We start from the raw sequence: 22,527 nt of genomic DNA, 5'->3' as shown, positions 1-22,527 counted from the left end.
ATTATGGTTAGCATCTTTGAGTAATCATGGCACAGGGAAATAACAAGTGTTCTCCCATATATCAAAAAGGCAGATTCTGAAAATCTAATGTTAATCCACGGAAAATTATAATATAGTATCAAAATATTATTTATTGGAAAAGAGAGTAATGATCTCATTTTGGTATGGTTGTATTAAAAGCCCCTCAAACTAAACTAATATAATTTTTTCTTTAGCTTTTTTTCAATATCATAACTAAAGAAGGTATATTGGTTTCACTAAAACAACTTTAGCTTAGGAACCTGAACATGTGTACAAAGATGCAAGGCAAGGACTGCAGTGTGTAGTGTTTTTGTGATAATAAAAAGCTAGAAACAACCTAAACGTGCATCAAGAGAGACTAGTTACATAAATTGTCATATATTTTCTCATTTGTATGATTTGAACTGCAACCAGAGAAAAAAGCTTAGGAAATACACAGAATCCAATTGGATTTCATTTGCCTATAATTAGGGGAGATATTAAAAGTATTTAACAACCAGCATGGATTAGGCCCCAACTAATCAGAGTCTAGCCTGGAGCTGGGTCTTGGAAAGCTCCCTGTATATGAGGGTTCATCCTTTAGTTGCTGGGTCTAAGGAAAATCTAGAGGGTCCCAGGCAGAGGCCAAGTGAAGGAAGGCTACTGGAGAAGGAATACAAAAGCATTTCATATTTTAACAATTTGTATGCCCTTACAAAAAAAAGAAAAAGCAAAAGAGTTCCAGAAAAACATCTATTTCTGCTTTATTGACTATGCCAAGGTCTTTGACTGTGTGATTCACAATAAACTGTGGAAAATTCTGAAAGAGATGGGAATACCAAACCACCTGACCTGCCTCTTGAGAAATCTATATGCGGGTCAGGAAGCCACAGTTAGAACTGGACATGAAACAACAGACTGGTTCCAAATCAGGAAAAGAGTATGTCAAGGCTGTATATTATCACCCTGCTTATTTAATTTATATACAGAGAAATGCTGGGCTGGATGGATGAAGCACAAACTGGAATCAAGATTGCCAGGAGAAATACCAATAACTTCAGATATGCAGATGACACCACTCTTATGGCAGAAAGTGAAGAAGAACTAAAGAGCCTCTTGATGGAAGTGAAAGAGGAGAGTGAAAAAGTTGGCTTAAAGCTCAACATTCAGAAAGCTAAGATCATGGCATCCAGTCCCATCACTTCACGGCAAATAGATGGGGAAACAGTGGAAACAATGGCTGACTTTATTTTGGGGGGGCTCCAAAATCACTGCAGATGGTGATTGTAGCCATGAAATTAAAAGACGCTTACTCCTTGAAGGAAAGTTATGACCAACCTAGACAGCATATTAAAAAGCAGAGACATTACTTTGCCAACAAAGGTCCATCTAGTCAAGGCTATGGTTTTTCCAGTGGTTATGTATGGATGTGAGAGTTGGACTATAAAGAAAGCTGAGCACCAAAGAATTGATGCTTTTGAACTGTGGAGTTGGAGAAGACTCTTGAGAGTCCCTTGGACTGCAAGGAGATCCAACCAGTCCATCCTAAAGGAGATCAGTCCTGGGTGTTCATTGGAAGGACTGATGTTGAAGCTGAAACTCCCATACTTTGGACGCTTGATGCGAAGAGCTCATTCATTTGAAAAGACCCTGATGCTGGGAAAGATTGAGGGCAGGAGGAGAAGGGGACGACAGAGGATGAGATGGTTGGATGGCATCACTGACTCAACAGACATGAGATTGGGTAAACTCCGGGAGTTGGTGATAGACAGGGAGGCCTGGCGTGCTGTGGTCCATGGGGTCACAAAGAGTCAGACCCGACTGAGTGACTGAACTGAACTAACTGATGTCCTTACTAGAGAATATCAGTCCTCACCAATAGATAGAAACAACATTAAAACAATCTAGAATAGCATAGAAAAATAAGTTAAATTCAACCAAGTGGTAGCTATGATGAAAAGTAAATTTGTAAATATTGACATGGAATAATTCTTCTTTAATTTTCACCAGAAACTGGTAGCAGTTTCCTTGGGAAAAGAGAATCAGAGAACTGAGGACCTAAGGTCAAGGCCAAAGGAAGATGTATTCTCACTGAAAGCCCTCTGTGGCAAATGTTGTTTGTTAACACCATTTCCATCCCTGGCCCAGCTTTCCCCCTCTAATAGAGAGACTGGAAAGTTAAGAAACGTGCTCTTCTCAGACTCCCTTGAAGTAGTGGGACCCAGATTTCACCACCAAAGACAGCTTGGATGAGATTTTTAAAGGTTACAGACATCAGATCCTTCTGGGATAGTTGTAGAAGGACTCTACTGCCCAGTGCAAGAGCAAGGAATAATGGAATCTAGTACACCCATAGGACCATTCCTCAGGTACAGTTGGACATTCTTCCTACAGCTGCATTGTCTTTGGCTGTTTAGTGGCTCTCCAAGAGAATCTATGAGTTGTCTAGTATCATTTGTGAAAAACTCAGCTGGAGCTATCCAGAGCAGACTCTTGGTTGCAATCAAGAATTCTAGCTAAAGCACACTTTACTAAAATAAAAATAAACATGCAAATAGAAGTTTTTCAGTTTAAAAAGTTAAGTTTTATAAAAATGCTTTAAAAATAAAGTATATGTGGGCTGGGGGTTTCTCTGGGGTCCAGTGGCTAAGACTCTGTGTTCCCAATGAAGGGGCATGGGTTTAATCTCTTGTCAGGGAATTAGATCCCATACACCACAACTAAGAGTTCACATGCAACAATTAAAGATCCCACATGACGCAATGAAGATCAAAGATCCCTCGTGCCACAGCTAAGACCTGATGCAGGCAAATAAATCAATATATGTTTTTAACATATACACATGTGGGCTGGATGGTGGTACAGTTCAGGGTGGACATACCTAGTTGAAGAAGCACACTCAGAGATCTGGGTCCCCAAGTCCCATTTGTATATCAGCTGTGCCTCAGCCACCAGAGGCAATCTTAGAAATACAAATGTGGACTCAAATCCTTCTTACAAATAAATAGCCAGTGTTAAAAAATGTTATGGAAGGAAAGATGCCAGGCTATGAATAAAACCAAAGATAGCAACCAAAATGTACAAAATACTTGTGTAAAGACAACTCTACTGAAGGACAAAAAAGAAGTGAATAAATAAAAAGATGATGTGCTGGTGTGTCTGTGTTAGTTGCTCAGTCATGTCCTACTCTTTACAACCCCATGGACTGCAGGCCGCCTGGATTCTCCGTCCATGGAATTCTCAGGCAAGAATTACTGGAGTGGGTAGCCATTCCCTTCTTCAGTAGACCTTCCCAACCCAGAGATCAAACCTGAGTCTCCTGCATTGCAGGCAGATTCTTTACTGTCTGAGCCACGAGGGAAGCCCTGATGTATAAGGAGATTAAACATTAAAAGGGCATTATTTTCTCCCTGAATTAAAATATTCAAAGGCTATTATAATAATTTTCTAAAATGTTACACTAAAATTCATCTGGAAATAAATAGTATGTGATTAGATATCAGAAAACCCTGAAGGAGCAGAAAAGAATAAGGAGAAAGATTAATCCTTCCAGATATTAAAACATGTTAAAAAGTAGTTTTAAAAGTAGGGGTTGCATCAGCAAGGTAGCAGGATACAAGCTTAATATACTAAACTCGGTTGCATTTTTTACACTAATAATGTAAAAATAATCCCTTTAATATCACATCAAAAAAATAAAATACCCTGGAATAAACTTAAAAGAAGTGAAAGACCATAAGCTGAAAACTGTAAAATGTTGATAAGGGAAATTTAAGAAAATTCAAAGACATGGAAAGATATTCCATGCTCCTGGATTGGAAGAATTGATATTGCTAAATTGGTCATACTACCCAAAACAATCTACACATTTAATGCAATTCCTATCAAATTACCAATGACATTTTTCACAGAGCTAGAACAAATAATCCTACAATATAGGGCTTCCCTAGTGGCTCAGTAGTAAAGAATCCACCTGCCAATGCAAAAGACATAGGTTCAATCCCTGATCCAGGAAGATCCTACAGGCCACGGAACAACTAAGCTAGGGTGTCACAACAGAACCTACTATGCCTGTGTTCTAGAGCTCAGGAGCTGCAACTACTGAGCCCATGTGCCACAAATACTGAAGCCTGTGTGCCCTAGAGCCCATGCTCTGCAACAAGAGAAGCCACTGCAATGAGAAGTCTATATACCACAACTAGAGAAAGCCCATGTCCAGCAATAAAGACCCAGCACAGCCATAAATAAAAATTAAAAAATAAAATGATTTAAAAAATCAAAATTATTCCCCCCCAACAAAGTTCTACAATATATATAGAATCACAAAAGACCCAGAATTGCCAAAGCAATCCTGAGGAAAAAGAACAAAGCTGGAGGTATAACCAGACTCCAGACTATACTACAAAGCTACAGTAATCAAAACAGTGTGGTACTGGCACAAAAACAGACTTGCAGATCAATGAACTAGAATAGAGAGCCCAGAAATAAACCCATGCACCTACAGTCAATTGCTATACTACAAAGGAGGCAAGAATATACAATGGAAAAAAGAAAGTCTCTTCAACAAGTGTTTGGTGTAAGGAAAGCTGGACAGCTATATATAAATCAATGAAATTAGAAAACTCACACCACATACAAAAACAAACTCAAAATGGTTTAAAGACCTAAATATAGGAAATGACACCATAAAACTCCTAAACAAGAACATAGGGAAAAACATTCTCAGATATAAATTATAGCAATATTTTCTTAGATTCATCTCCCAAAGCAAAGAGAAATAAAAGCAAAAACAAACAAATGGCACCTAATCAAACTTCAAAGTTTTTGCACAGCAAAGAAAATCATCAATAAAACAAAAAGACAACGTATGAAATGGGAGGAAATACTTGCAAACAATATGACCAACAAGGAGTTAATATCCAAAATACACAAAGAGCTCATACAACTCAAAATTGAAAAAATAAATAAATAAACGCCTCAATCAACAAATGGGCAGAAGACCTAAGTAGATGCTTTTCCAAAAACACAGATAGCCAACAGGCACATGGAAAGATGCTTAACATTGTTAATTATTAAAGAAATGTAAATCAAAAACACAATGATGTATCACCTCACACCAGTCAGAATGGCCACCATTGAAAAATCTACAAGTAAATGCTGGTGTGAAGAAAAGAGAGCCCTCCCACACTGTTGGTGGGAATGTTAAATCAGTGCAGCCACTATGGAAAACAGTAGAGAAGTTCCTCAAAAAAATGAAACTAGAGCTATTATATGATCCAATGATCATACTTCTGGATATATATTAAGAAAAAATTGAAAACTCTAATTTGAAAACACACATGCACCCCAATGTTCATGGCAGCATTATAATAACCAAGACATGGAAATAATCCAAGTGGCCACCAACAAACAATTGCCACATCTAGAGAAATTTCACATGCAGCAATGAAGACCCAGTGCAACCAAAAATAAATTAATTTTAAAAAATAATAATAATACATATGAATTCATATATAAAGACAGAAACAAATTCATAGACATAGAAAACATAGATACCAAAAGGAAGAGGGAGGGAGAGAGAATCAAATAAGGAGAATGTGATTAACAGATACAAACTCCAATAAATAAATAAGCAACAAGGATTTACTATTTAGCACAGTAAATTATATTCAATATCTTATAATAATCTATAATGGAATATAAACTGAAAAAGAACTGAATCATCTTGCTACACACCTGAAACTAACACAATATTGTAAGTCAATGAAAAAAAAATTTTTTTTAGAATAAATAAGAAAAGAAAAGGCAGGGAAAGTAGAGATTACAGAAAAATTAGATAAAAACATTACCAGAAAAACTTATGGTTACCAAGGGGAAAGGGAAGGTGGGATAAATCAAGAGCTTGGGATTAACATATACACACTACTATATATAAAAGAGAAAACCAACAAGAACCTACTGTATAGCATAGGGAACTCTACTCAATATTCTGTGATAACCTATATGAGAAAAGAATCTGAAAAAGGTAGCCTCCAACTAATAAATAAAAAATAATAATAATAAAAAAATTAAAAAAAAAAAAAAGAATCTGAAAAAGAATGAATATATATATAAACATATACATATATATATAAACTTTGCTATACACCTGAAACTAACACAACATTGTTAAATCAACTATACTCAATGTAAAATAAAAAATTTTCTAAAAAGAATATTGCCACAACAGGAGAAAGAGTGAAACACAGACTCTAATATAAATTTATCTTATGATAAAGATTTTAAATTAGCAGGAAAGAGTGACCCTTACATAAATCATATTAGATCAACTAAATAAACATTTAGAAGAAAAATTAAGATTCAGCTGACTCCAAGACTCATGACTCATTTCTTTGCTTAAAATCAATTCCAGATATAACAAAAGTTATAAATTCTGAAAGATAGTATGAGTGAATTTACATATAATACAATTATGTATAATAATTGAAGTAGAAAGTCCTTTCTAACCAAACACAAAATTCAGAAACCATAAAGGAAGAGGTTTTAAAAACTGAACACAAAAATATTTTATTTTTTTTAAATAAAATCATACATATATATGATTTTAAAATAAAACATAAAAGTAAAATAAACAAAAAATTGGAGGGAAATACTTGCAACACATTAAGCAAACAAAAAAAAAACTAATTTGCTTAATTTACTATGGGGCAATTAAAGAAAATAAGTACTGGATCTCCTTGCCAGAGCAATCACACACAAAAAAGGAATAAAGGGCATCAGATTTGGAAAGGAAGAAGTAAAACTGTCACTATTTGCAAATGACATAATTTTATATACAGAAAATATTAAAGACTCTACTGAAAAGCTGAGAAAACTCATTCTAATCAATGAATTTCATAAAGTTGCAGGATACAAAATTAACATATAGAAACCAGTAGCATTCCTATACACTGACAAAGAATTATCTGAAAAAGAAAGAAAGAAAACAATTCCATTTTAAATAAAATGAAAAACATTAAATAAAATACTTGGGAATAAATTTAACCAAGAAGGTGAAAGATCTTTACTCTGAAAACACTGATGAAAAAAATTTAAGAACACAAAATAGATGGAAATGTATCCAATGTTCATGGATTACAAGAATTATTATTGTCAAAATGTCAGTCTCTAGACTGACCAAAAACCACCCATAGATTCAATGCAATTTCTATCAGGATTTCAATGGCATTTTTTCAGAAGTAGAAAAAAATTCTGAAGTTTATATAGGACCACAGAAGACCCAGAATAGCCAAAGTCATCCTGAGAAAAAAACAACAAAGTGAGAGGCATCATACTTCCTGATTTCAAGTTTTTGACTTCAAGCAGTCAAAAAGTATGATACTGGCACAAAAATGACAAATAGACCAGCGAAACAGAATAGAGAGCCCAGAAGTAAACCTAAGTATAAATTCAACTAATATTTGACAACGGAGCCAAGAATACTCAATGGATAAGACTCTCGTCAATAAATGGTGTTAGAAAAATTGGATATTCACATGTAAAAGAATAAAATTAGACCCCTACCTTACACCACTCACAAAAATTAACCTGAAATAGATTAAAGACTTAAATGTAAGGACTAACACCATAAAACTTCTAGAAAAAATCACATGCAGTAAGCATGGAATACTTTTGACATAGGTCTTAGTAGTATTTTTGTTTGTTGGTTTCCTCAGGCAATAGAAACAAAAGCAAAAATAAACAATTGGGAATACATCAAACTAAAAAGCTTCTACACAGCGAAACAATCAACAAAGTGAAAAGGAAACCTACACAATAGGGAAAAATACTTGCAAATCATATATTCAATAAGGGATTAATATCCAAAATAAAGAAAGAACTTATTCAACTCGATAGCAAAAAAAAAAAAAAAAATTGCCCACAACTAAAAGTGGGCAAAAGATTGGAAATACACATTTTTCTAAAGACTATATACAAATGGTCCACAGGTACACTGAAAGATGCTCAACATCACTAGTCTTTAGGGAAATGCAAATCAAAACTACACTGAGATATCACCTCATACCATAGAATGGCCATAATCAAAAAGACAACAGATAATATGCATTGGCAAGGATGTGAAGAAAAGGGAACCCTTGTGCACTATCTTGGTGAGACTGTAAACTGGTGCAGCCACTGTGGAAAACAGTATGGTGGTTCCTCAAAAATTATACATAGAACTACTATACAACCCAGTAATTTTACTTCTGGGAATATACTCAAAAGAAACAAAACACTAACTCAAAAAGATATCTGCACCCCCATATTCATAGCAGTATTATTTACAATAGCTTAGCTTAGACATGGAAACAACTTTAGTGTCCACTGATTGACGCATAGATAAAGAAGTTGTGGCATATACACACTGTATAATGAAATATTATTCTGCCATTAAAAATGAGGAAATCCTGCCATTTATACCAACATGAATGGAACTTGAGGGCATTATGCTTGGTGAAATAAGACAGACAGAGGAAAGAAAAATATTGTATAATCTCATTCGTATGTGGAATCTTTTAAAAAAAAAAAAGTCACACAAAAGGAGATCATATTTGTGCTTACCAGAGATGGGGCATTGCGGCTGGGGGAAGGAGAATTGAAGGGAAGTAACAAACTTTGGTGAAAAAGGAACAAATTCCCAGTTTTAAAATAAATAAGTCCTTGGGATATAATGTACAATATGATTATAGTTATCACTGCTGTATGACATTCATTAAAGTTACTAAGAGAGTAAACCCTAAGAGTTTACTAAAAAAACTAAAAAAAAAAATTGTTTCTTCTTTTCCTTTTCTTTTTATTGTGTCTATATGAAAGGATGGATGCAAACTAAACTTATCACAGTAATCATTTTACTATACAGGTGATCCTTGAACAGCATAGGAATTAGGAACACCAACTCTCCTAACAGTCAAAACTCCACAAATAGTTTAATGTTCATATCCACAGTTCTTCCATATCTTCAGTTCTACATCTGAAGATTCAACCAACCACAGATCATGTAATACAATACTATTTAGTACTGAAAAAAATATTTGCTTATAAGTGGATCTCTGTCATTCAATTCATGTTGTTCAAGGGTCAACTATACATGTAAATCAAACCATTATGCTGGACCTTTTAAACATACAGTGAGGTATAACAATTATATCTCAATAAAACTGGAAAAGAAAAGAAGAGCAAAAAATATGGAAAGGCAATTTGTATAAAAAAGAAATACAATGGGCTAATATTTAGAAATTGCTCAACCTTACTTACTATTAATCAAATGCAAATCAAAAGAACAAGATATAATTTTCACCTATCACTAAAAGATCATTATCAACAGTGGTAAGAGTTAGGGACATAAGCTTTCAACATATGCTGCTTGTGGGGGTAAAAATTGATATGACCTTCTTGAAGAAAAATATGGTAACAGCTCTCAAATTTTAAATTATGCATACTCTATACTCTTTAACCTTCAGCTGATATTTCCAATTAAAGTTAATACTTATTAAATTGTAAAATGAACATTTCTTTTGACTCAGCAATTCTATTGTAATGAATTTATCCTAAAGATATATTCATAAAATTACATCAAGATATGTGAACAGGGATATTCATTATGGCATAGCAACATAAAAAAATATATATGGAAAACAACAAACATATTCATCAATATAGAATGAGCTAAATATATTATGCTACATCCATATGAAACTGCAACTCAGATGGAACTTGAACCACATGCCAGGACTCTGATGCTGCTAAGCTGCTAAGTCACATCAGTCGTGTCCGACTCTGTGTGACCCCATAGACGGCAGCCCACCAGGCTCCTGTCCCTGGGATTCTCCAGGCAAGAATACTGGGGTGGGTTGCCATTTCCTTCTCCAGTGCATGAAACTGAAAAGTGAAAGTGAAGTTGCTCAGTCGTGTCCAACTCTTCACGACCCCATGGACTGTAGCCTACCAGGCTCCTCCGTCCATGGGATTTCCCAGGCAAGAGTACTGGAGTAGGTTGCCATTGCCTTCTCTAACCCAGCCTAAATTCCAATAAGGACTTGAACTCACAGTCTTTAACTGAAATCATATACCTGGTCTCATTACATAAGGAAGCTCAGGTTTGGGACTTCCCTGATGGTCCACTGGTTAAGAATCCTCCTTCTAGTGAAATAAAGATTAGTCTGTGCACCCAACAAGAAGCCCTTGTGAGGCAATAAAGACTCAGTGCAGCCACAAATTCTTTAAATAAACTAAATTTAAAAATGAAGCTCAGGCTCTTTATGTCTCATTGCAGAAAGAATTCAGTAAGAGACAAAGTGATAAGTAAGAAGTGAATTTATTTAGAGATGCATGTTCCATAGACAGAATGCAGTCCATCTCAAAAGGCAAGAATGGCTTTGGGAGAAATAACTCCACAGACAGCGTGGGCCATCTCAGAAGGCAAGAGGCCCCAAAATAAGGGGGAGTTAGCTTTTATGGGTTGGGTAATCTCATAGGCTAATGAGTCGGTGAATTATTTCAACTATAATATTCAGGGAAAGAGTGGGGATTTCCAGGAACTGGGCCACCACCCACTTTTTTACTTTTATGGTGAGTCTCAGAACTGCCATGGTGTTTGTGGGTGTGTCATTTAGCATGCTTATGTATGACAATAAGCATATAATGAAGTTCAAGGTCCACTGGAAGCCAAATCTTCCACTATCTTGGACTAGTTGGTTTTAACCAGTGCATGTCATGTCCCATGGCTATGTCATTCTTTTAAAGGTTGTATCTTGCCCCCTTCTCTCCCGTTTCACATATAGTATGAAGAAATTGAAAAAAAATGAGGTGGGTCTACATGAATTGCTATGCATCTATCTTAACTAAATGTAACTATCCTAATTCAGGGAAAGCAGGGGGGACATAAGATGCAGATAACTACGTATAGCATAAACCCTTTTTTTCCTGACCTAAATCAGGGTTCTGTAAGTTAACAAAGAGCAGAATACATGGATATTGCATAGGCAACCAGCAATGCATATCATTGATTATTTGATTCTTAAAACTTTTGTTAACCCATGTTGGAAAGGGAACTGCTGATTCTAACAGAAAAGCTAATGAATCCTACAAATTTCCATGGAAACATAATCAATGAGCTCCAGCCCTGGACTAAGAAAGACCCTGGTACTTCTGGAGAACCACAGAGAGGTAGGTTTTATTTCTCACTCTCCCTTCATCTTCATCCCTACCCACTAAAAACACAAACACTAGAAAGGAAGCACCACAAGGGCAGGGCTTTAATTTGGTTCACTAGTATCTATCCCCAGCACTAAGAGTAATATCTGGTACTCAAGTCATCTAGAAAGAGCAAATAATTCCAAGGCCAATGTTGGCGTAGAGCCAAAGTAGCCCTTTGAGGAATCCTGCTTCTCTATCATTCTGTTTTCTCAATGAGGTAACCCAGGGCCTCTTCGCATTGATACTACCTCCAGAAGACTCATCAGCTGAGACCTGGTAATTCATTTATTATCTAGTTAATTGTACTAGCTATTATTCATTCTAGTTATTCAATTATAATCTAGTTATTCATGTATTATCTAGTACACCTCCATCCCAATTCTCTATTCCATATGCATATAAACAAAGAAGATAAATGCTTGTATAGTCTCCTTTCATGAACCAGTAATAGACTGAGAACTGCTGATCACATTTTGAATGGTGCTAATACAAAATAGAGGCTAAAGTCTTCAAGTTCCAATACTTAAAGGTTTTTGTACTAAACATTGCCTTCTCCATCAAATGTTTTTCGCCATTAACGGAGGGACCCGAAGCAGCACAGGCATACCAGCTAGGATAATGAGAAGCAGGAAAAAGGCAAAGGAGTGGGGGTCCCAGGTAAACTTGACCTAATTTACTATTTTGCACATAGGAATTTAGTCACTTCTCAGATCCTGGAAGTTAGTGATTAAATTGGTAGCAGATTACTGGCTGTGTACTAGACTGCAATAATATAGCTAAAAATAGTAAATAAGCATGTGAAAATCAGGTGCAACAGCTAACAGTCATGTTCATTTTCAAAAATTCTATAGTCTCAAGTATCTGTCACTTTCCATTAGGTTTGCAATTGGGCAAAACTCTGGAGTTCCACCCCACAATATCATGTCACTTAAAATCCAGTATCGAAACAAGATTTAGAAAATCATTCTTTTTGAGTCTCTAGAGTAACATTCCCATGAGCCAATGATCCATAAATAAACACTATTTTTAAGTCTTCATTACAAGGCACATAGTTTCTCTCCAGGCAAGATTGGGCTGCCAACTTCTCTACTTAAGTCTTAATCCTTCCTATTCCAAAGAAAAAATAGAAACATGCTAGCAGAAGTTCAGAGTGAATAAAGAATGGAACTCCCACCCCTCCATAGCTATGATTTTTCTCTAACTACCACTGAAAAAATAAAACTCTACAATTAAAACAAGATGATCCAGGCAAAACATATTCTTTAAAAATTCACAACCCCATACCTCACCTCCCACCAAATACTGATACCTCTACTCTTTCCATTTTGACTTCTCTGTACCAGCCACTACCTCTGAAAATCAAATCATTTTATTTATTACCAATTCCTTGGCTTTTTACTTCAATATATTCTATTTCTATAACCATAATTCCCAAATTCAATACCAATAACAGAATTAAAATTTCTTTTTTTTTTTCTTTTTTTTTTCAGGGCCCCAAATTCTTTTATTCCCCTTCTCATTCACCCCCACCCCTATAAAATTTCATATCTTGCCTAACTCCCACCCTACCCATGCCTTACTCCACTCTCATGGTTCCATAAGCAGAAAATTCAAAAACTGAAACTGTTTTAACATGCGCCTTCTATACTTTTTCTTTACACCTTACTCGCTAGATTTTCTCCAAATAATTCTAATTTCCACAGACTTCTATTATAAAATATTTGTTCTTTCTAATTCTATTTCTTTGCCACAGATCATAATATTCATAAAATATGGACAACATATAGATAATCCTCTACAAAAGTTATTTATAAATTCTGTTGTTTTAAAGTCCAAAATAACATAAGCAGTCAATAATACTGTCTGTTGGTTTCAGGCAGAGATAAAGAATTTTCAACATGTAGCTTTGTTGATACCTGTGAAAGTTCATAAGGAGAAATTTTGTAACTAGAGAAGATCCTTCCAAATACTAAATATATTGCTATCTCTGTGCCTGATAACTATGTTTTGCATCTCACAGACACTCAATAAATATTTCAGTTGGTAGATAAAGAATTATACAAAACCTTAAAAGAAAACCAGTAAAAGCCATCTTCTTAAAAATCACAATCTTTGCCTTCAACTCTAATTTTCTCTAATTAGTCCACACTTAAAAATAGAGCTTTGGGAAATGACCTTTAAAATAAATAAATACACAAACACACACCCCATAGCACCTAGATGTTCAACAATGATTAATAAACTTATATCTATTCACTTGGAAGAATGTTAGAAATCTAAAATAACATCTATGTAGATTAGGTAATATCATATGGAAAATGTTTTGGTAAAGGTTAAATGAAAAGCAAGGTACCAAATTTTATCCACAGTTTTACTGCAATTCATTTTAAAGTTGTACAGAGAAAAAAGACTAAAAGAAAATGTATCAATTAGATTACAGATAATTTTGTCTGTGCTTTTAAAATCCCTACAATGAACTCATATCATTTTTATAATGAAAATAAACATAAATTTTACTATAAAAATCCCAATATTTCACTCAATTAAGAGAGACACAGACTGTGTATAGGACGCAACAAATGGAAATAGTTGTATATATGCTGTTGGTATTTTGGGTTTCTTCTTTTAACAAATTGTCCTATGCCACTACTAAGGTAATTTTTTTATAGTGGATAACAAAATTTTAATAGTTCGTCCAAATATGCCATTTGAATTTGACTACTGATAATCTATATCTCCAAACCACAATTGTTCTCAGTATGTTGACATTTTAGTCTGTCTAAAAAAACCTAGCCATAAACCCACAACCAAGGCTAATTTGAAATCCTGTTTTTCCCACCTGTGGGTTTTAAGCAAATCATTGGATCTCTTACATCATCAGATATGTTGCAACTGTCTTAGTGGTGCATATCCATGGCTCAAAACATGTACAGTTAATGAACTTCCTGATGCCTAACCTAAATTTCCTCCTGTTTCCATTTGTACTTCTCTCCAGTTCTGTTTTCAGTGCAACTGAGAGCAATTGCTTGCAGTCACCCCAGCCACTGTCAGATAGTGACCTTCTCTTTACATGACTGATGACTATTTCCCATATTCATCTCAACTAGTGTGATTTTCATTTGATTATAAATGGCAGTAAAAACAGCTCTGAGAGATTCCTCAATTTCCTAATATTATTGACAAGTATAAAACAAGTATATAAAGCAAATATTAAATTCAAAATTAAGGCTTTTGCCACTATCTCATTTTAAAAATCTCCCATTACTATGAACAAGTTTTGGGTTGAAAGTAAAATCCCTTCAAATATTTTGCCCCAGCCCCATGCCAAGGCACATGTATCCAGGCCATATCTTATCTTTTCCTGCACTGGATCCCAATCGGCTTTTTATAGCCAGAAACTCTCTGAATGCAAAGCACGACCTTGGCTACTAGCTTCCCCTGGCACTAGTTTGAAAGTTATTTATAACTTTAAACAGCGTGAAAGCCTATATTTCTCAACATAACTAGTCAAAACATTCCCGTTTTATATAATAATGTGATGTTCCTTAATTCAGAAAGAAACCCCACACTTTAAACCTACAATATGTAACTAAGGCAGAGCAATTTCAACGCAGAAACAAGAATGCACTGAAGTCCAGCTCCTCTTTTTACGACTTGACTCTTACCTTTCTGTTGCTTCCTATAGAGTAAATGTGTTTAAAATTCGGCTCTTGTAGGAAATTTTCCAAAAAGAGTTTGGGTGAGGAAAAAAAATAAGACTTCTTGGTTAGTCACAGAGCTGCAGAGCACCAAACTGAGGGTCAGTGACAGTGGGGCAGTCACTTCAGCAGAGCGGCATTCACCCAGGATGAGAGAGAAGGGGGAGGTTACAAACCAGGGTGGGTGGTATCTAATCCTGAACTGCTAGTCACTGACCTCACTGACAACTTGTTACTGAAAATACTTTGTTGAAAAAGGCCAGACACATACTTTACCCAGAGATCTACAAACATAGCTGTCAGGAAGCTCTAAATACGTAGGATCTGCATTTCTCTAGTACCTTTCTGAAACAAGGACCTCTTACATCTAATTAAAGCTGAATGCTGGAATCATCGAGAGTGAAAAATGATAAAGCAGGGATAATAGGAAAGTCCAGGAAATTCACACATCAAAAGATCAATTATGTAAAATTCAGTGTCTTCAGTACCGTAGAATTCTGTGTCATATCTGAGATAGTTTTTTCCTCTGAAATCTTACCAAGCATCATGCTCTGTGCCTCTAGGGTTTATTTAGACCCATGTAATTATTAGTAAAGAATGTAAGTGAAGACTTACCAAAAGCTCCACAGGTGAAAGAAACCATTATTAAAGTCACTACAAAAAAAACTCTTTCCAACAAAATTTCTTTTTCCTATGGCTATTCTTTTATATATTTCCTCTTTCCCTTTTTAATCTCCTCACCATCAACATCTTAACATTCATTGGAACAATCTTCCATACCCCTGCTTTATGCTTTATCACTGCATCTATTCCTTGACACCCCACCTGAACTTGTACCATATTCTTTTAGGCATTAACACTTTTGTGACTTCCTGCCAAAGTCATAAAAGTAGTGACTGTAGTAGTAGGTGGTAACTACCCCTAAAATAAAACTGTTCGTTTGAGTTTTGGCATTTCTGTTCTTAAAAGGCTGAATTCAAAAATTTTTAAAGGCATTTATTTATTAGCTCTATAGGCACTCTTAGAACAAATATGAGGGAGCTAAGAGGAAAAGGCAAGGTTTGCAAATTGTCAGAGAGAATCAATTATGAAAGAGGTCTCATTTTATATGATTTCTAGGGAAATCTGTGAAATAACTTTTTATGTAGCTTCCTTTAAAATGTGCATGCACTTGACATTACATTTCTCTAACGATTCTTAGTTGCTAATATACTGTCTTCCCCAGATTTTTTTTAAAGCAGCTTCTTCCCCCTGGAGAATCTAGGAACAGCCTCTTTTCACAGTGAAAACAAAGAGTAAGTTTTATGTCTCTCAATCCATCTTTTCCTGAATAAAGAAATCACTTTTCACTTGCAAAATAGAAGTTTTTGTTTTAGAGCTTTAATAATGAATGTTTTCTAAACACAGAATGTTGAATTGAGCCCAAGATTAGATACCCAAATTCTATTATGGGCCAGCCTGCTCCTATTTTAAAGCCACAGATAAGTTACTTACCTGCTCTGTACCTCTCGTTTCCATCTGCAAAATGGAAATGAAAACCACTATTCTTTCTATATACTTTTCAGGGGATATGTGATTTTACATGGATCAAATCTGAAGTGCTTCAAATTACATTGAACTCCTCAGAGATGCAATACAGATGCAATTATATTACTTGGTATAATCAAATCAATTAAATATTATAAATAATGGAATATAATTTTAAAGAGCTCTATAAAGTTGTATTTAAGAAAAAAAAAATTCCCTCTTAAAAATGTCTGCAGCCTCCAAGATAGGTTTTAGCTGAAGTATTTCCCACTATAGCCACAAGAGGTCCTCCTCCTAGCAATTCAAATCACGTCGGATTTGATGAGCAGAGGCCCCACGGTTCTCTATATTTATATCGGTTGGGTGACAGAAAACACAGATCACCTATGTCAGATTTCCATAGCAAACTATAGGGTAGCAAACAAAACCGGAAAAATCTGGCTTTCTCTGGGTGATCACTGAAGCATGCTGAACACTAAATAGTTCCTGTAAACTACACAGCCACTGCATTTTGTGCCCTGGCCTGCGTCCAGATTTTCACAGTAATTCCATCTTGTCACCTTGCCCAGTCTTGTTCAGTATTTATTATCCTTCCCTATTTACTTGTTTTCTTTCTTTATACTTTTAAAACTTTAAAATTTTGGCTCACATTCTTCCTGCAAGCAAACAAAGGTTAGGGATCAAGGAGCTAGATAAAAAGAGAAAAAAGAATAAATCAGAGCCATCGTAGAAATCCTTCTGAGGTAATCACGGGTGTCTCTGGCTCTAGGTATCAGGGCTGGCCCCAGACAAACTCACTCAACCACATGTACTGAGAAGCCCCTTGATGCAGAGCCCTGTCTTAGGGGCCAGTTAGATCAGAGGAACAGAAGGGAGGCCTCCAAAAAGAAAACAACTCAATCCCTATCAGCAGTCCCTTCTGGGAAATAAGCCTTTCAGGGTACAATCAGTATTTTAATCACAACGGAATAGTTTCTTCTTTACATTAAAATCCCTTTAAAAATGAAACTAGCTTTTGCATGAACCATGAGTCCACTTTATTCTATATATGACACCTTAAAATATTGGCTTTCAGATTGAGACTTAAAAACACGTAATTTTCTGAACAGCTATAACACTTTTTTTTCTAATTCCTGTTTTATTAACTAAGGAGAGGCACCTAGATGGAGTTTAAACACAAGATGGAAGTTAGAATGTCCCACCCAGAATCCTTTTTCTCATTCCAGCATTCCAAATAGCTTCTGTGCTGTTCACCTCACCTCACCTCTGTCACACCTTTTTAAGAAGATATTTGAAGTAAAGAATACTTTCAGTTTGTGATAATTAAAGGTATTTTATTCCAAAAAATATGTGATAAATAGTTCTGGCACTTTATTGGGTGTTCTAGATGAATCTGCTCCTATTTCAACATTTGTATACTGTAGCAAAAAGATGTTTCCCCCACTGTCTGTTTCTACCCACCTTGTTATTAGCTATTAACCAACTCTCCTGCCTCATTCACAAAAACAAGCCATCTTGGAAGACAGCCCCTACCTTCTCATCATCAAATCTACAAAACCACCCACTCGAGTCCTGCCTTTTCTCCTATTACAATTCAAGCTGTACTCTTGCTCCTACCAAAGGTTAATCTCTCCTCTTCTGCTCTGGATCCCTTCTTCTCCTACCTTCTCTAGGACTCTGCTCCTTCATTGTTATCTCATGTACTTCATTATAACCCCTTCTCTACTTTTCTCAGCAGAAAAGCAGGCCACTATCTCTAATTTTAAAACATCGGACAAACATCAGCTTCACCTTACAGATCTCTCCAGCTGCTCCTCCCAAGTTATCTGCCGCCTTCATCTCAACACTTCCCTGGGTTGCTTGCCATACCTATGTTTTCACGTCTCATTTATTCTACAAACCCATTCCATGTGACTTCTGTCACCTTCACTGCCATAAGGACCATTTTAAAGTCTATCCACAACTTCCATGTGGCCAAATCCATAAGTCACCTCAGGGATTACATCATCCAATCCGACAGTTTTAAAAATGAGATCTGTAATAGGATGCTGAGTGGAATTTTTCTTATTGCTCAGAATTGGCAACTAAGGCTCAAAATGAAAGAAAAAGAAGCCTTCTGTGTACACCACATGCTAAGGGATTTTCAGTGTCTTAGGACAGACATCTCACTCTGGGGCTTACTGAAAATCAGTTCAGAAAAGTGCTTTATGCTTCCCTCTCAGCCCTAACAATAGAGGAAAAGTTAGGGGACTTGAAAAATTAGAGGAATTAGGCCAACTACTCATCTCCTCTAGAAGATATCAGAGCAGGAGAAATGGTGGAAAAGTCAATCTTGGCCCTTCCTCCTTTCAGGTCTCTCAAGAGTGATGGAGGAAAGAGAGGAGATGAGATTTAAATTGGAATGAGATGAAAGTTTCAAACTGGACTAAGCAGGCCTTAAAGCACTGAAAATGGCAGGAAAATTAAGGAACTCACCAATGTGTCACTAAGGAATGAGAAAGGGAGGTGTGGCAGAGCAAGGGGAAATGCAAGAATTGAGCTAACTGATTCACTCAACAGTCACACCTTCACAGGCTAACAATTCTCAAACTTGTATCCCCAACCCAGACCCCTCTCATGAGCCCAGAGGCATACATCCAACTGCTATTTCCTTTGGATAGCAAACATACATTTCAAACTTATGCTGTACCCAAAAAAAAGTTCTTGATTTTTCCTTTCAAACCTCTCTCATTCATGGTGATTATAACAGAAATATCAAATCAATATGTTGTGCACCTGGAACTAACATAGCATTGTAGGTCAATTATATCTCAATTTTAAAATTATAATTTAAAAAAATTAAGGGATGGAAGGGTGGAAAAACCCTATTTCTATCACTCTAGTAATCGTCACCATCACCTAATTGCTTAAGCCGAAATCCTGCAGTCATCTTTCATTCATTCTTTTCCTTTACAACCATCAAGAATTTCCATAAATCCTATTTCCAAAAGTTTTCTTGAATACAACCTGTCTCTATCTCCCCTACCCCAAGTTTTCTGAGGCATTTGCAATCCATTTTCTACATAGCATCTAAATGATATTTCATAAGACAGTTTAATTCATGTTATTCTCCTGCTTAAAATTACCCAATGGCTTCCTATTATCCATAGCACAAAAGGAAAATTATTTACCAAATCTACAAGGCCCTTCATGATCTGGCTCCTGTCGACCTCTCCCACTGGACTCACAATACTGTTCTCCCTAGTTCACTGACTTCAATTACACTTTCTGTTCAGAAAACATCCAAGCTTATTCCCTTAGGGCCATTGCACTTTCTGTTCTTTTGCCTGAAATCATTTTGTCCCAGCTGTTTACATGCCTGGCTCATTCTCATCTTTGATATAATCCCTCAGAGAGGTATTACCTGAGTACCTTCTCTCACTGCCCCTAGTCACTTATCACAACCTTGCATATTTATTTATGTTTGCTTTTTCTGTTTTCACCACTGGAATAAAAGCCAGGGGCAATGGCAATGTCCTTAACAGCACGGCATGTGAAAATTAACTATACAAGATAAAGTATCAATAGCTATTGGCTTTCAAACGAAGAAAAGATAGCTCTAGAAGGAGGAGGTAACCAAGAAAATTTCCTGGAGGGAGTTATATTTGCCTTGATACAGAAATAAAAGATGTCAGCATCATGATAGAATGATATGCTATTAATTTTATTTCTCAAATATCCTTCAAACCCATTGCCTCTCCATGTTTATAGCTATTACCCTGATACAAACTACAGTTGTCTTGCTTGCTGTCTTTATATACTTACCACTTAATTTCTCCCTCTCCCTCTGTTTCACTTTGTGTAAACCCAAATGTGGTATTTAGATGCTAATCAGAATATGTGGATGCTAAAATTTTAAATCTTGATTTAACTATTTCTGAACTACTAAAACTGACACATTAACTTCACTGCCTTGGTGAAAACAGAAGGGCTAAAATGAATGTTCTTCTGATTAATTTTCTCAAGAGTGCCATGCCTCAACTCTGACAGCTCATCTTGCTGTTAGTCAATAACCTTAACGAGCACAGTAATTACAGTCAATCATGTCTGCTTTAGTTCATTGATTACTTTGTTATTTCTTTTACAACTTGTTAATGAAAATTCCCAGCACAGACATCCTGGGTGACATTTCTTTTATTAATTAACTACCCTATCAGTCCCTTCACTATATTAAAACACCAAAGCATCTTGTATTGATAGTTCTAGAAACAACTTGGTCTTGCAGCTTTGAAAAAAATCAAAATCATTTTCAGGGCCATGGGATTTTGAGCATAGCCACAGTTACTGTCATAATTATGATGTGCTGTCTTTTCTTTTTCCTGCCTTTTTCTATAAACTTTAGTTAAAATGCTATCCTACAGAAAATTAAGGAAAGGGTCTATTTCTTGAATTAGATGGAATATCAACCTAGAGAACAAGAACAAAAGCAGCAGTGCGACAGCATAGCAAGGCATCCGAAACAGGAAAACATGATGGACCTCTGCCTAAACATAGCTGAGACAGCTCTGGGCATGACTCAAAAATAACCCAGAAACACATCAGGGGCTGATTTCTGGCACTAAGGCAGTGGGAATTTAAGCTACTGGAATCTAGGTATCTAAAATAATATGAGACTTCATTTTATAATACAAGTGTTGAAATAAAAATTTTAACAACATAAAGTTTTCAAGTAAATAGTAACAGTTTTTAATCATTTTAACTGTGTAGTAAATGGTATACAGTGCATATTGCATTTTAGGCAGGCTCTATTTCAATTTTAGCAGTGAGCAAGTTACAAGAAAAAGAACCAAGCAACAGTAAGAGCTGAGCCCAATCGAAATAGCTTGCTGGCCTAATGAAATACAGTTAACTTGTATTTAATTAGGACCAGTTACAATATCTAAGAACCAACAGTCTAGAGAGTGGGGCACTGCAGCAGGAGCCTCCACCCAGCAATGTCACTGTGTTAGATGGTGGCAATGCCCTGTTTCAGGTGGTTCAACTAAAAACACCCAACCTGAGGCATAAGTTAGAGCCACAGTCAAGCACACTGGGCAGAAACCCAGTCACCTAGACTAAACGAACGTGGTGGAAAGTTAGATGGAAGGCTATGATTCAATGGACACAAAATTGCTCAGGCTTCAGCCAGGCACACCAGATATGGGACTAAAATTCTGGCTTCCAGCTACAAGGTAGATTCATTCGGAAATAGGATCTGACTATGGCTATAGATTGCAAACAGTACAATCTACACAGGTGAAAAAGTTTGGGGTAGGCATTCTTCACATAATAAGGTTTAGTTCTTCTCAAGTATTCAGGGTATTTACATAATACATGTTTAGTTCTTCTCAAGTGATCAGTGCAAATACTTATCCTGTCCTGAGCTGTAAGAACCCTTTTCATACAAATATTCTTAGGAATAGGTATCTTAACTGACTGCCAATAGTCAGCTGAATAAGCAGAACCTTTACTATATGGCACCTAGATATGAATAATCCTTGTTTGGGTGGGCTACTCCTTTCAGTAATACAAACATGAGTTTAATGTTTTATTTTCAGAATCAGATTTAATTTCAGATTGTCAAATACAGGAATATTAACACTTACCATGTGCAAACTAGGAACTTATGTGTCAGAAATTATGCAAAAAAAAAAAACTAACTTTAAGTTTTCATTAAATGAATGAATGTATTTGCTCATGTATATTCAGTGTTTATGAACTTGATTAAAATCCTTCCTATGGGTTTATTATGACACAGAAACACTGCATAACCCAGAGTTTTACTTGAGGAAAAGGAAAGAGAAGGGAGAAAAAAGCTACATTTTCCCCCAAAATTTTTTCAGTTTTCTGATAAGCAATTTAATCTCACGACCCTAAATAGTAGCTTCACTGTGAATAAATGTTTTGTCCACCTTTTAAAACATTATAAACCAAGTATCAGCTATGTCAGAAACTTCTGGTTAGCCTTGCCCCTGATTCCCATCACACCTGTGGAAGATAGTTCCTGGCAGGCCATAACAGCCTCACATTGTCAGCGTCACACCACACA

At 35.9% G+C, this 22,527-nt stretch overlaps 1 protein-coding gene across 4 annotated transcripts in view; it reads right to left on the bottom strand.

Moving 5' to 3' along the window:
* Positions 1-15,064, bottom strand: part of CTNNA3 (catenin alpha 3) — a 1,829,362-nt gene extending 1,814,298 nt beyond the window's left edge. For all 4 annotated transcript variants that reach the window (XM_043476813.1, XM_043476816.1, XM_043476818.1 and 1 more), the window contains exon 1: positions 14,901-15,064. The gene's annotated coding sequence lies outside the window, so the exon portion shown is untranslated. The remainder of the gene's footprint in view (positions 1-14,900) is intronic.
* Positions 15,065-22,527: the final 7,463 nt, after the last annotated feature.

The sequence above is a fragment of the Cervus canadensis genome, chromosome 8 (assembly GCF_019320065.1).
Source record: "Cervus canadensis isolate Bull #8, Minnesota chromosome 8, ASM1932006v1, whole genome shotgun sequence".
NCBI lineage: Eukaryota > Metazoa > Chordata > Mammalia > Artiodactyla > Cervidae > Cervus > Cervus canadensis.
This window is presented reverse-complemented; position numbering and strand designations above follow the sequence as displayed.